The sequence below is a fragment of the Falco punctatus genome (assembly GCF_963210335.1).
Source record: "Falco punctatus genome assembly, chromosome: 12".
Taxonomy (NCBI): Eukaryota; Metazoa; Chordata; class Aves; order Falconiformes; family Falconidae; genus Falco; species Falco punctatus.
Window position 1 is genome coordinate 15,650,340 of NC_137592.1, and position 13,761 is coordinate 15,664,100.

Sequence of the window (13,761 nt, forward strand, 5' to 3'; positions counted from 1 at the left end):
GATGGAGTAGCAGTTTCTCAGGGAACCAAGGTTTTCAGGTCAGCAGTTTCCAGGTACCTTCCTCTGCACTGGGTAAGGGGCAGCTTTTGGTGTCACTAAATACAGGAATGGCCCTTCTGCTCATCCTTTCAGCACTGGGTGGGAGCAGCACATGAAGGCAAGTTTCAGGAGGTGCTTTTTCTGTCACTCTTTGCACTGGGCTGTCTTTTTGGTGTCTTTTGTCCGGAGAAAGTACAGGCAGATGCCTTCCACCTGGCACTGGAACACCACTGATCCAGAGCTTTTAATGCTAGGTACCTCATTTTCTGCAAATGAAAAAGTCTGTAAACCTGCTGGGAGAAAAACATTTCAAGAACATTATGTCTTTTTTTCCTAGCTACCTCTACAAGCTTATACAACTTATTTCATGCATTTATGAGTTTGTTTCCCTGGTGTAAACAGGGAAGAATAATGCCTCTTAAACCAGTTTTAGTACAGAATTGTAGTCAGATTAAAAAGATGCTGAAAAGATGCAACATGTGTAGGTTGTAGGTAGTGCAGGAGTCTTCCAGTGGCAGAATGTGTTGTATTTGAAGAGCAAATCTCTTGGGAGCAAATCTCTACTACTGCTTCCTGTCATAGACATTGCCTTGCTCTTATCTACTTGGGTTTTTTTTTAGGGAGAACATGATACAAGACTCTACAGCTTTCCTGAGCAGACTCTCCTTTCTTTCAACTGTGGGCCCAGCGCTGTATGCAAAAGGGCCCTAGTCAACATCTGTATATTCTATGGACTTCTATATTAAAAAACTTAAGGGCATATTTTCATTTTGCAGTTTCCCATCGTTTGTTGACCACATAAAATTTAAGCTGCCCAGACTAATAACACAAACATCTTTTGAAAAGAATTTACCAACATGCACAACAATGTTATGCAATAGTTTATTAGGTGGAGGTTTGAAGAATAACTTCTCCAAAGGAAATTACAAGGGGAAAGCAGATTGCAGTTTCCCAGCTTGGCAGGTGTCCAGGGAGATCCCTGAGTCATGGAAAATCCATTGGGATTGCTTTAGTGGCTGTGTTTCAGCATTACATCTTGTATAGAGAGCAACAGCTGGATGAGTTTGTTGGTCAGTGTAAAGTTGTTGGCTTCTACATTGATGATTCGAGAGAACATTTTGATTACAAACACTTAACCTGACAGTAAATGCAAGTATGATTTGCTGTTAGATGAGTTTGTTTTGCAAGGCAAATGTTCATCCTTCTCTTATTTCTTTTGCTGTATATTGTGAAAGTTTCTGATAATTTCTTTCTTAGAAATATTTAGAGAAAAATGTCTTGGATGGTGTTTTATTAAGCCCAATGATGTCAGTGCAGTAGTTACTGTTCTGATCATCAGAATACTTGAGCAATGAGACAGGACAGGGTGTGAGTTAAATAACCAAATATATTATTGTTCCTTCAATTCAGTGTTTGACTATGGAAATACTCAGTTTATGTGAGTGAGGAGCATTGTGGAATTGCCCTCCACCTCACCCCAGAGAAGATAACAGAAGCCTCATATGTGGGTGTTCTTCTAGCTGGTCTGAACTGATTAGTAGTCAATACAGCTCATCTCCATTTAGTGAAGTAGAAGTTAACAGTTACCAAAAATGGGACTGATAGACTGCTCAGTCTATTCTGTAAATCTGTGCTGTAGGCTGTAGAACCCAGACTGTTTTATAGCTGAAAGGTTTACCTTCTGTTACAATTTAAGCAAGTAATTTGTTTAATATTTTGCACTGGTGTAATTCTAAAGTAAGTCCACTCAAGTTTAATGGAGTTAGGGACATTTTGAACTCTGATTTGCTCTCTGAATTATTACTCAGATTCAGTAGTGCAAGAGAAGAACTAAAGCCAGCTTCTGGTTTCACTTCTATCTGTGTAAACCTGAACTCATTCCAGAAATGTTGATTTATTGGAGGTCTTTTGAGTTTACACTGGATATAAGTTTGAGTATGTGTGTCTGAACTGCACAACCAAAGCTTGATATGAAGTTAATTTTGCTCATTAAATTCTTAACTAACCTCTTGGTTCCTCCTGCATTTTTATGTAATATTTTATCAGAGATTTAAAGGTCAGCAAAGCTCTGACTTACCCTTGTTTTCCTCCATAGGGGCATATGACAAATAGGATGCACACAAGAGGATAAAGCTGGGAGGAAAAGAAGTAGATGGCACTGACGCCCCTGGAAATTCAGCCTGCCTTTGGCACAGGGCCACAGCAGCAATTCCCAGCCCACATTTTGAGGGTTGAGCCAGCAAGACTGTGTTGGGGCAGGAAGTGATCAGAGAGGTGTGTGCCTGTGTGCTTTGGCACAGTGCAAGTGGTGAATTGCTCCAGCCTAGGAACCTCCCCTGAACTCATTAGTATTAAAACAGAACAGAAGAGACTTTGTAGGGAGGGAGAGGGTGGGGAAGCCGGAAAGGTAGCAGTTTAGACGGCAATTTCCTAATAACCTTTCCCACACCTACCTTCCCATACAGGGTCTCATCTAAAGAACCTTGGCATGAAAAACAAACCCTGGCACAGAGAGGGAAAGGGAGGGGGAAATGAGGGGAGGAGAAGAAAAGGAAATAAGGGGAGGAGAATAGACACTGTGCTGAAACAGCAGATTTTATTGTTATTTAGTGTTATGTATGGTGATACTAGAAGTTCTGTTTGAGAGAGGTATTTGATATACTGTGTATAATCAGGATGTGGAGGTAAATACGGTACTTGCCCTAGAGAACTTGCAGTGAAAAGATGTATCAAGTAGAGGTTCAATGGCTTCAATTCTGTTTGGTGTTTTCATTTAATTGTCTGGATAGTGGAATAAGCATACCTATTGAGTTTCCAAATCATAGACTGGGAACCTTAAAGATCATCTAGTTCCAACCCCCCTGCCACGGGCAGGGACACCTTCCACTAGACCAGGTTGCTCAAAGTCCCACCCAACCTGCCTTGAACGTTTCCAGGGATGGGGCATCCACAACTTTTCAGGCCAACCTGTGCCAGTGCCTCACCACCCCCACTGTAAAGAATGTCTTCCTAATATTTAATCTAAATCTACCCTCTTCTAGTGTAAAACCATTCCCCCTTGTCCTATCACTGCATGCTTTAAAAAGTCCCTCTCCAGCTTTCTTGTAGGCTCCCTTTAGGCACTGGAAGGCTGCAGTAAGGTCTCCTCGGAGCCTTCTCTTCTCCAGGCTGAGCAACCCCAACACTCTCAGCCTGTTTCCAGAGGAGAGGTCCAGCATAGCACCTCTTCTTCTTGGCTCCTTTATAACCTGGAGAAGGAAGTTATCATCAACACATTCCATGAACCTCCTGGGTTGCTTATGCCCTGCTGTGTGGTCCCTTCAACAGATACTGGGGTGGTTGAAGTCCCCCATGAGGACCAAGGCTTGTGAATGGGAAGTAGCTCCTGTCTACAGAGGGCTTCATCTGCTCTTTCTTCCTGGTTGGACGGCCTGTAGTAGACCCCTACTATAATGTTATGTGTCCCTGCCCTTCCTTTAACACTGACCATCAGCTCTCAGTCAGCTCCTCATCCATCCCCAGGCGGAGCTCCATGCACTCTAGCTGGTCATTGACATAGAGGGTGACACCTTGTCCTTGTTTGCCCTGCCTGTCCTTCCTAAAGAGCCTGTATCCTCCCATTCCCACAGTTGTAGTCATAGGAGCCATCCCACCACATCTCTGTGACACCAGTAAGATTGTAGCCCTGCAGGTGTGCACAGGTGTCTAACTCCTCTTGTTAATTCCCCATGCTGCGTGTGTTTGCATACAGGCATTTAAGTTGGGCCCTCAGTGAGTCTGGCTGGAGTGGCTGGAATTCCTTTGTGCTGCTCTTCAGGTGCTCTCCTGCTGATCTATAATCTCTCTCCAGGCTTTGGGCATCTATAGTTGGTGCTGACATCAAACTGGTAAGAGTGGAATGGATTGAGGTTCCCCTCCACCAACAACTTTAGTTTAAAGCTTGGCAAGTCTGAGCCCAAGGATGCTCTTCCCCTTCTCTGACAGGTGGATTCCATCAGCCCCCAGTAGGCCAGGTTTCTCAAAGCAAATCACATGGTCTAAGAAGCTGGATCCCTGGCTGTGGCATCAGTTTGGAAAACATTTGTTGGTTCACCAGATTTGACTGCCCCTTTCAAACCCCTTCCCTTTGACCATGAGGATTGATGAAAAATCTAGCTGTACTGCAGAGTCCTTTACCACTGCTCCTAGGGTTTTGTAATCCTTCTTGATACTCCTCAGACTGCTCCTGGCTGTATCACTGGTGCCCATGTGAAACAATAGCAGTGGATAATAGTCAGTGGGACTGTACAAGGCTTGATAGTCTTGCAGTGACATCCCTAATAAGCAGCACACCTCTCTAGAAAGCACATCACTAGGCTGTAAACACTTTGGATACGTTAAAATATAAGCTTAAAAGAAGATGGAGAAGTGGTGTGAATAAGGATAGGATTCAATGGGGACAGTTAAAGCATGCTCCTTTTAGGAGCAAGTCTGGCAATTCAGGATGGGAAGCGAAGCAGCCAGGTGGGTACACTTCTTCAGAGAAGAAACTAAGGATTATAGTAGATCATGAGTGAATGTAAGTCATGCAAGTTTTGAGGTTTCTTTTATTAAAAAAAAAAATAAAGTAATTGTCTTAACGGAATATGTAACCAGGAATGCGGTCTGAAAGATGCATGAAATAATCTCTGTACTCAGCATTGGTAAGGTCTCAGCTGGAACACTGTCCCTGCTTTTGAACAGTGCACTTCGAGAGATGTACTTTGACCAGGGAGAGCCTGGAAGTCAATTAGAAGAAGAATGAGAGGTCCAGAGGACATGACCTCTAAGAAAGTCTGAAAGTGCTGGGCTTGTTTAGCCTTGAGAAAGATGACTGACGAGGGACATTACAACAGACTTTAATAGGCTTGAAAACTGTTATCAAGAGGAAGAAAAAAATTTGCTCACCGTGCCTGTGGTTGATAGGGCTGGAAGTAATAGACTTAAATTGCAGTAGCAGGGATTTAGATTACACATGAGCCTGACTATTCAGTTTTCATCCCCATTCCTCTCATTAGGCTCATTCCAATGCACTGACATGGACATGCAGCCCACCCTAACAGAAAAGGTGGTGTTGATAGCCAGCTGTTTGCATTATTGTCCTCATATGCCCACCCATATCTATGGAGCTCCCACTTGCTCTACCCATATTGTGACCCTGAATATAAGAATGCATATCTAAGTCATGATCTCTCTTTTTCTCTCTCTAGACATCTCTGTGTATTGTTCCATAAACAGGTACTGGGTTTCCTCATTCTTTCTCTTTTTATTTGTCCCAGCAGATTGCTGTCTCATGCATGTGGTTTGCCTCTGAAGGGCAGAAAAATGAACAGCAGATTCTGTTTCCAATGGCCTGTGAAAGGGTACTGCCACAACAGGCTTTGCTGGTGATATGTATTTGTATGCTGTCAAGTCACAGAGAGCTTTGCGGAACAGGATTTAGCTCTTCTCCAGGAAGTGAAGAAGCAATTAGCCAGTGGTTAAGGAGGAAAAAAGGGAGCAGTGTAGTGTGTATGGCGGGTGTGGTGTGTGTATGTTTGGTGAGGGGAGAGGGCATTAATTGACTTTCTGTGAGACAAATTTCCCTACCAAAAAGCAGTGCCTTTGATGGATGAAAGTCCTATTTCACTGCTAGGGCTGAAGAATGAGTAAATTCTGTGTTGGCAAGGTAGAAAAGAAACAAGTCTTCCAATACATAAACTTTAGGTGCTTTTTGTCTTGTACTGTTATGACTGAGAATCAAGAGATTTAGACCCCTAGTACTGAAGGGGTTTTGAAGCTGCAGCTTTTTGAAAAAGCAAGAAGGAAAAAGAATGGGAATTGCAGCCTTTTGTTCTTCTGCTTTTCAGCTTTACAGTCAGATCTGTGGCAGTAGCTAAAATGTAAACATTGCTTCCTATGCCAGCAGGCTATGTGAGCAACTTGTGTGCACAGTGGTTTCATCATGCACAAATGTAATGACAAAACATTGCAGGTACAGGCAGGTGTTATGTGTTATGTCTTATGTATATAGTTTTTGTGTATGTAAGATCAAGTGGCATACATAGCTGCACATACACATACTATGTGTATGCAAATGTGTGGAAAATCAATGATCTTCTGGAGTGATCCACCTAATTCTTACCAGTTGGGAAAACGATCAAAATGTTACTCCCCAGCCTCATTCTGTTTCTGTGTGCTTTACAAAGGGTACTTTTAAATCCAAGGATTAGGATAAAATGGAAGAGCTTGAGGGGAGGGAAGGGTTGGTTTGTTGTTTTGCTTTTTCTTTGTGGGTTATCAGTGGACTTGGGACATATATCAGTTCCCCAGGTGGGAACTTTTAACCAATGTGCTGCATCTGGAGATGAGCTGGCTGTGTGGGTAGTAGTGCTGTTGCCTGCTGGAAGAGTATCTGCTATCAAGTTCTGCTGTGGGTATGGCCATGCAGTTGTGTCAAGCACAGCCCTGAGGAGGTAGGGATAGGAACTAGATGTCTAGAGAAGTAGGCTTTGTTTTACTCCTCTTAATGCCTGCCTCAATCATGCTCTGCTGTTTGCAGTTGCATATTAGGTAAAGCCTGTGAAATGTTTCTCTTTTTTAGGGATCTTTGCTGAGTGGTACTTTTTTTGTGCTGCTTACTGCTCCAGTTTGTATGTAAGCATAGGCAATTTGTGCAGTTAAATGAACCTCATTCTCTGACAGTTTGGACAGGCAGTCTTTCAGAATGCCTTATCGATCTCAGTATTGGAAATGAGCACTCTTCCAGCAGGCTGCCTCTTACATATCAGCCTAATGAGCTGGACTGAACAAAGTGATGGAAGGAAAACTGTAGGGGAACAATCCTATACTGTCCCCTGGAGGTGGACACAGTGATTAAATAGGGAAGGTTTACCTCTTCACTTGAAGGATTCACAAGCAATTCTTCTTCAGATCTCAGTCTCTTTGCAAATAGTTTTTTATTCAGTCATTGCAGTTATCTGTGAAGTGGCTTTCTGGACAGCTGTCTCTGGACCTGTGATGACTGTCTCTGCTCCTCCCTGACCTCCCTCTGTAATGGGCAGAGGGACAGCTCAAATGAGAGCCATCAGACTAACCTGTTTGTTATCTGCCAACAGAACCTGGCATAGGCACACGAACTGAAAAATTAAGTTCCCGGGCCTGTTGTTAATGTAAAACTAGCTTTCGGGCAGTGTAAGTTGTGTGCTAGCAATGTGGTCCTATCCAGTGCACTTGTTAGAGCTATAATAGTTTTGTTGGATTGGATTCTCTATTGCAGAGGCTTGTAGTTTGCTGCTGACAACCACCTCCCTCATCTCTTTCCACTGCTTCCCCTTCCTCTGCACTCCCAGACACATCAGTGCCATTTATCTCATGTCAGCTTGAGTGGTACTTCAGCATTGATTAAGCCACCGTCAACTGTTTTCTCCAAGTGATTACACGTGAACATGAATCTTCTCTGTGGCCTGCCAGTGGATGCTGGATGGCATCCCATGGTGTGTCATAATTGCTGTTTACTTTGTACAACATTTAAATAAATTTGTCCAGGGCATAAGGCCATCAGCTGTGCTATGCCACTTGGGAGCATCAGTGAAACTGGAATATGGCCCTTTTGGGGAGATGGTGACAGACATCCATATAAATGACTTTGGGGAACCTGAGGCAGCAGGTATTGTACTATATAGTGAATTTATTATACTGGAGACAGGGTGTTATACTGAATTTTGTAAATTGGGTGGGTTTGGTGCTGTTAAGAGACTGAGAAAGAATGATTGATGAGGTGGATAAGCGACAGTGCATTTGTGCATGACAGAAAAAGGGTCAAAGAGAATGTGAAAAAGTTGAGAGGGGGGAAAAGAAAAGGCAGGTATGTGCAAGAGAAAGAGAAAAAGATGGAATGGGGATGTGAACAGGAAGCAAGATAAGTGGTACATTTAACTAAAATTCATGTTGTGTAATGTCATAATGTAAAAATGAACATACCCTTGGAACCTAAATTTTTGAGGTAAGCGTGCAAGCAAGTTATTAAAATGAAAAGTCTTTAAATCATAGAGATTTTCTAGAGCGTCTAAAGGCATCCTCCTACTTCTTGTTTTTGTTCCCTATTGGATGATTCACAAAGTACCATTAAGGATAATGCTGATGTGACTGAGCAAAAAAAAACCCAAATTTGCAAATACTAATGCCATCTCCATCTTGAAAGGGACATTAATTCACCTGCATCACAGAATCAGCCAGTTTTTTGAGGTAGGGAGTTGGGAAGTGTTTGACCATCTACAGAGTTTGCTCTATGGCTTTGTACTTGCAGGGCTCTTGCACAGCCTTCCGAAGCTTTTGATGCAGGTCACAGGTCAGATAACTGCCAGTCTCATCTGTTCTGGAAGTTCTTATGCTTCCATTTTGAGTTTAACAAGGGAGACTAAAGTTTAACCTTTCTGGGGAGCTTTGCCAGTTTGTGTCATGTGAAGATTTGGTTCCCATGATGCCTGTTGATGTCGTGTCCTGCCTGTCCTTTTGCTTGAGGACCTGTGTACTGTTGAAGAGCCACACAGTGCAATAGACCTGTGATCAGACAGTCAAAACAGGCATCTCTGAACAGCAGAAGTGATGAAGCCTATTTGCCAGTGTATTTTTAGTGTTGGATTCTGTGGTGTAAATTAAGGACTTATTTCATGTCAAACCTATTCCCTCTGGGGATGGTAAAAGGATTTGATTCCATAATAATTCCTCAATAATTGCATGAATAGGTTTGTAGGCAGAAATAAACATTTTAAAAATGAGAATATGCTTTTAGATGTCATTAACTTCTCTCAGTCATAAAAAAAAGCCATTAAATGTGAAACACAGGCCTGTTATAGATGGTTATAGAAAAAATATGCTTTCAAGAGCATTTGTAAGTGAGAGACTGTGAACTACAGACAAAAATTAAAGCCTCAACTATCTGTAGCTGAAATTATAAGAAATTGATGAAATAAGACAGGTATCCAACTAAACATAAGAAAATAATAAAAATCTCCTCTCCCTCCTGGCAAAATATGTGTTATGCCCACATTAATCAAGTCATTGTCTGCAGTAAAATAAAACATATCATGTTCAGAATTCTATGCTTCATGCTGTAAATGTTGTGCACAATTCATTAAACATTTATGAAGACAAAACAAGACGAAGCAAAACCAGCGCACACACACCCCACACACCCATCCTAAAAAACACCGCAAACCCCCAACCCAACCAGCCTCTGAAGGCTGATTGGTTGTTTTGGGCTGGATGGTTTTTGTCTTTTACAGAGTGAAGCAGCTGTCTGACCTTAAGTCAGTAGGAAGCTGCCTGGTGACCAGGAATTCCAGCAGCCAGTGGAACTGGGACAAGTAGAATGAGAAACTGGAACTGAGGAAAGCTCCCATGAGCGTGCAAATATCCCTAGAGAACCAAGATTGGGGGCTTTGGTCTCCGGCATTCTGATTTGAGACCAAGAGCTGCTGGAGCCATGAAGCTCTGATACTGTGTATACTTATAGCCTTCAGGTTTCCATCCTACCCCTGCTGTGGCTGGTGACTGGTGAAGGAGCAGCTGTTCTGTGACTCTGTCCCATCTTTCCACAGATGACGGTGGAGATGCAATACACATTTCAGTAGAGGTGTGGGTAGGCATTAAAGGCTCGCTTTTAGAGAGGCAATCATGTTGGTAGGTGTTAAAGGTTCTCCTTTGATGGTTCTCTGTCCAAGTGAACCACTCTTCTACATTCCCAAAGTATTACTTTTTCTCTATATTAATTTCATTTCACACCACTGAGAAAAGTGCTGCCCTTAGTGAGAAATGCTTCTCTGTTCAGCATTTCCAGCACTATGAGTGATACCATCATTGAACTGATGGCTACCCAGCATCAAATCCAGCTTTGACACTTTGATGAATGCTCCCAAAAACAAGGGACATAATGTGGTTTTAAATCCCACAAAATACTGGTTTTATGTTTCCTACCCATTCCTCCTTCTTGTTCCTTTTCTTTCTCTCTGTCTCTTATTTCCTTGGATTGTAGCCATTTTGAATGGAGGCCATTTTCCCTTTTGGCCTGAGAACTGGACTGGAAATATTTGAACCTCAAATCCAGCTCCAGTACATTTAAAATGTTTTATCATTGAAATTCAATCTCTCTAAGTAAAAAAAAAAGCCCACATGAAAGTGAAAATAACTGAATGTATCCCTCTCTCAGTAAATAAAATAAAATAGGAAATAGATAAAGGAGAGAAATATAAGGAATATTAACTGGAGGTACTTTACATCTCCCTCAGGCCAGCTTGGCAAATATCTTTTTAATCTGTGTTTCATGAGAACACTTGCAACTTCAAGTATTTTTAAGAGCCAGGAAGCTGAGCTCCATTGTGCAGGGTCATGCTGGCATGAATTGCTGGAACTGAGCCACCCGTCCAAAGCACAGAAGAGCGGTTACTACATTTCTGTTGGGAAACTGGCACAGGTGATGGAGGTGGGCATTTTCCCTGCTTTGTTCTGGCTGAGCCTTTTTTGTCGGCCCTTACATTTGCTCCCTGGGTGTTGTCACATTGGTTTGCTCAGTCTGGCTCCAACTCTGACAGCATTCAGAGTTTGTAGTTCTTCCCCTTTCCTGCCAACCTTTGCAATTCCTTTTTCCTTCAATAGCTGCTTGCTGTCACTGAGCTAACTCTAGGGTCTGAATTTCTACATTACTGACAGATCTGCCTCTGCCATCGGGTCAGAATGACCTGTTAATGGACCAAAATACCCTTCTGAAATTTATTCTTTCTGGTTTTCCTCCTGCTTCCTTCCAAGGCAGCAAGTTCCCTTATGTGTCTTCTGTTAGAGTCCTGAGTCAGAATAGGAAAATGGTCTGCCTCATCCAGGATCTTATTTCTTAGCTAGATCCAGGGGTTTCCTGTGCAGTCACAGTGGTCTTCTGATCTTCTGCTATAGAAAGGGGATGAGGATGGGAAAGGTAAGCTGATTTGGAGGGTTTCAGAAGGAGGGTTCGTGTCTCTTGTATTTTGCAGGGATTTCTTTGTGCTTTATAGAGTGGGATTCGATTAATGGTGTAGGGAGAGGGGGTCATGTAGGCTTCTTCAGTTCCTTCCACTCCTTTCTTCCTCTCAGTTAAGGAGCACACTGGCTGAAGGCTAACTTCAGGAAAGGGTGTTGAAGAGCTTGACTGCTGCTTTGCATTCTGGAGAAGTTTTCACTGCTTGAATATTCACGCTTGCTACCTGCCCATCTGACCTGGGGGTTAGAATGCAGCATTTTGCCTCCTAACAAAGACAAATACTAGCTGTTTCAAAAGGAAGGGTAATGCACCCTCCATGTGCTATTTTCCAGTCAGGTGTGTTTGGGTCTGTCTCTGGTGATCACGTTATGCCTGGAACCCTGAGTAGTTTCCTTGTTATGATGTTACCTGAGCTAAGGTGATGACTTCTAAAGTTCTTCTGGGTTAACTTACCCTCCCTGAGTCACAATACAGTAGGGTGTGGATGCACTTTGTTCCCACTGGATCTTATATCCTTTCAAACTACCTTTCTAGGCTTCTGTCCTGAAAAGAATGCCATGCTATCAGGATGCAAAATTACATGACTGGAAGTTGCATATTTTTATTGCCACATTGAAGGCAGAGTGCTCTTTATGTCCCTGATACTGCCAGTGTCCAAGACAGTGTCTAGAAGCTATGAAGTGTCAGTATGCTGCCTTTTGGGGTAGTTTTAGTCAACAGGAGCATTCTTTTGATAAAATGGTTGTCTTGGACTGTATTGGTTGAGATCATTGTATAGTTTTATGCATAGCTTATAGAAAGAACTTTTGCTGCTTGTTTGATCAGGCACCAGACTCCAGAAAGAGCAGTATGGATTAGAAAACCAAGTAGTTAGTTGCTCTTTATCTAAAAACAAACAAACAAAAAACAACAACAACAAAAAAAAAAAACCCACAAAAACCCCAAACAACACCAAAACCAAAAAGGCCAAGCTCATTAAGCAGTTCAATAAAACAATAAAAAAATTTCTAAGAATTTATCTGAGCCTGGCCAGCTCATTTCAGGTGTGTATTCTGGCCTCTTTGGTGGTTCTTCTAAACCTGGCATTTCTCATTCCCTGTCTGCCCCTCCTTTCCCTGCCACGTGCTTGACCTCCAACAGCATTCCTTCACTTGTCTTAAGACCTTACATGTCGTTTCACTCTCCCTCTCTCCCCAAGAATGTGATCCTGGCCTGAGCTTTCTAATTGTGTGTAGCAAGTATAAAACTCCTTGCCTTGCTTGGCTGCCCCCTTGTTTGGAAACTCACCCTAAACATTTCCACATGGTTTGCACTCTTTTTGCACAGCTACATTTTTTTGGGGTTTTTTTGGGGGGGTTGTTTTTTTTTTTTTTTTTTTTTTTTTTTTTTGCCTTTAAGCTTTTTCTTGTTTAAAAAACCCTCCAGCTTCTTCTACCTTGGGCTGCTGGCACTGACCTTGCCTTGTTACTGTTTGCATTTCTTTTGTACCTTTTTGCAGCTGAAATCTCTATGGGCTTTTAAATCTGTCAGCAGCCGCTACCAGGCTCAGTGTGCAATTTAGCTCACTGTTTTCACAAGTTTCCCAGCCCAGAACGCTTTCCAAATGAGCCATTGTTGGGCTGAGTTAAAGAGGTATTGTCTCTGCTTGGGCTAGGTTAGTGTGGGTGCCAGAACCTGCATGTGCAGTGTTCTTAGTGCAGCAATGTCATCTTGATATTGAACCCCTGGACGCTTCCTTTTCCAAACACTTTAAAATATATAGGAAAAAGAAAAACCTGCCAAAGCCGATTCATTGAAACCTTATTGGAAGCTTGTCTTTATATTCCCAAAACTCTCATTTAGACATCTTCATCTGTCTCTACTCATGCAGGCTGCTTGCTATGAAGACGATTCTTGTTTAATTCCCATTAGCACCTGAAACTGACAGCTGTGATTGGAGCCCTGTTCTGGTCAGTGATGAATAAACACAGAGCAAGTAGCAGCCTCTGGTCTGATGAGAGACACATTCTGTAGGAAGAGAGCCTATTGTTATCCACTTGTTACAGAAGAGAAACCCAAGCTGGGGAATACAGTAGTGTATCCAGAGGGAGCTTGTTGGGAGTCAGTTCCAGATCACAACATTATCCTTCATTTTACAAATATAAGTTTGGCTAGGTTCTAAAAGGGTGTGTTCTACTGAATTCACTTTTCTTAAGAGACACTGAATTTGCTGATCTGTTTGAACTGATGTGATGCTGTGTGGACATATGTTCTTTACATCTGAAATGCTGGTTGTCTTTTGCTGGGGTGGGCTGTGTGGTTCAGAGGACAAACATCTGGGCAAACCTTTCAACCTGTAGGTTGCTGTTGACAGTATGCTACTAGACAATTGTCTCATGACCTTTGTTTAAAAGACACAGTGATTTCATTGCTCTTTTACAGAAGACCAAGCTGGTACTGCAGGCCAGGAAAAAGGTGTACTGAATTTTTAGTTTCTAAGAGTTGTAAGGAGTGTCTATGTCACATAAACCAGTCCTTTCAGTTTTTACTTCATGCCTTTCACATGATCTTTCCTGTCAATAACCTATCATTAGTAATGGAAGTTTGACATGGGAGTTCTTCATAGTTTTTCGTAGCTTCTGCTCTGACAGGGAGAACTTGCAGTAGTAAGGTAAAAATTATGAAACCAGTAATCTTTGTAGTCTTTGGGAGCCACTAAGTCCTCTGCCTTTTGA

General features: G+C 42.4%; 1 protein-coding gene across 6 annotated transcripts in view; it reads left to right on the plus strand.

Moving 5' to 3' along the window:
* Positions 1-13,761, plus strand: part of DAAM2 (dishevelled associated activator of morphogenesis 2) — a 208,340-nt gene that overhangs the window by 94,179 nt on the left and 100,400 nt on the right. The gene's annotated exons all lie outside the window — the stretch shown is intronic.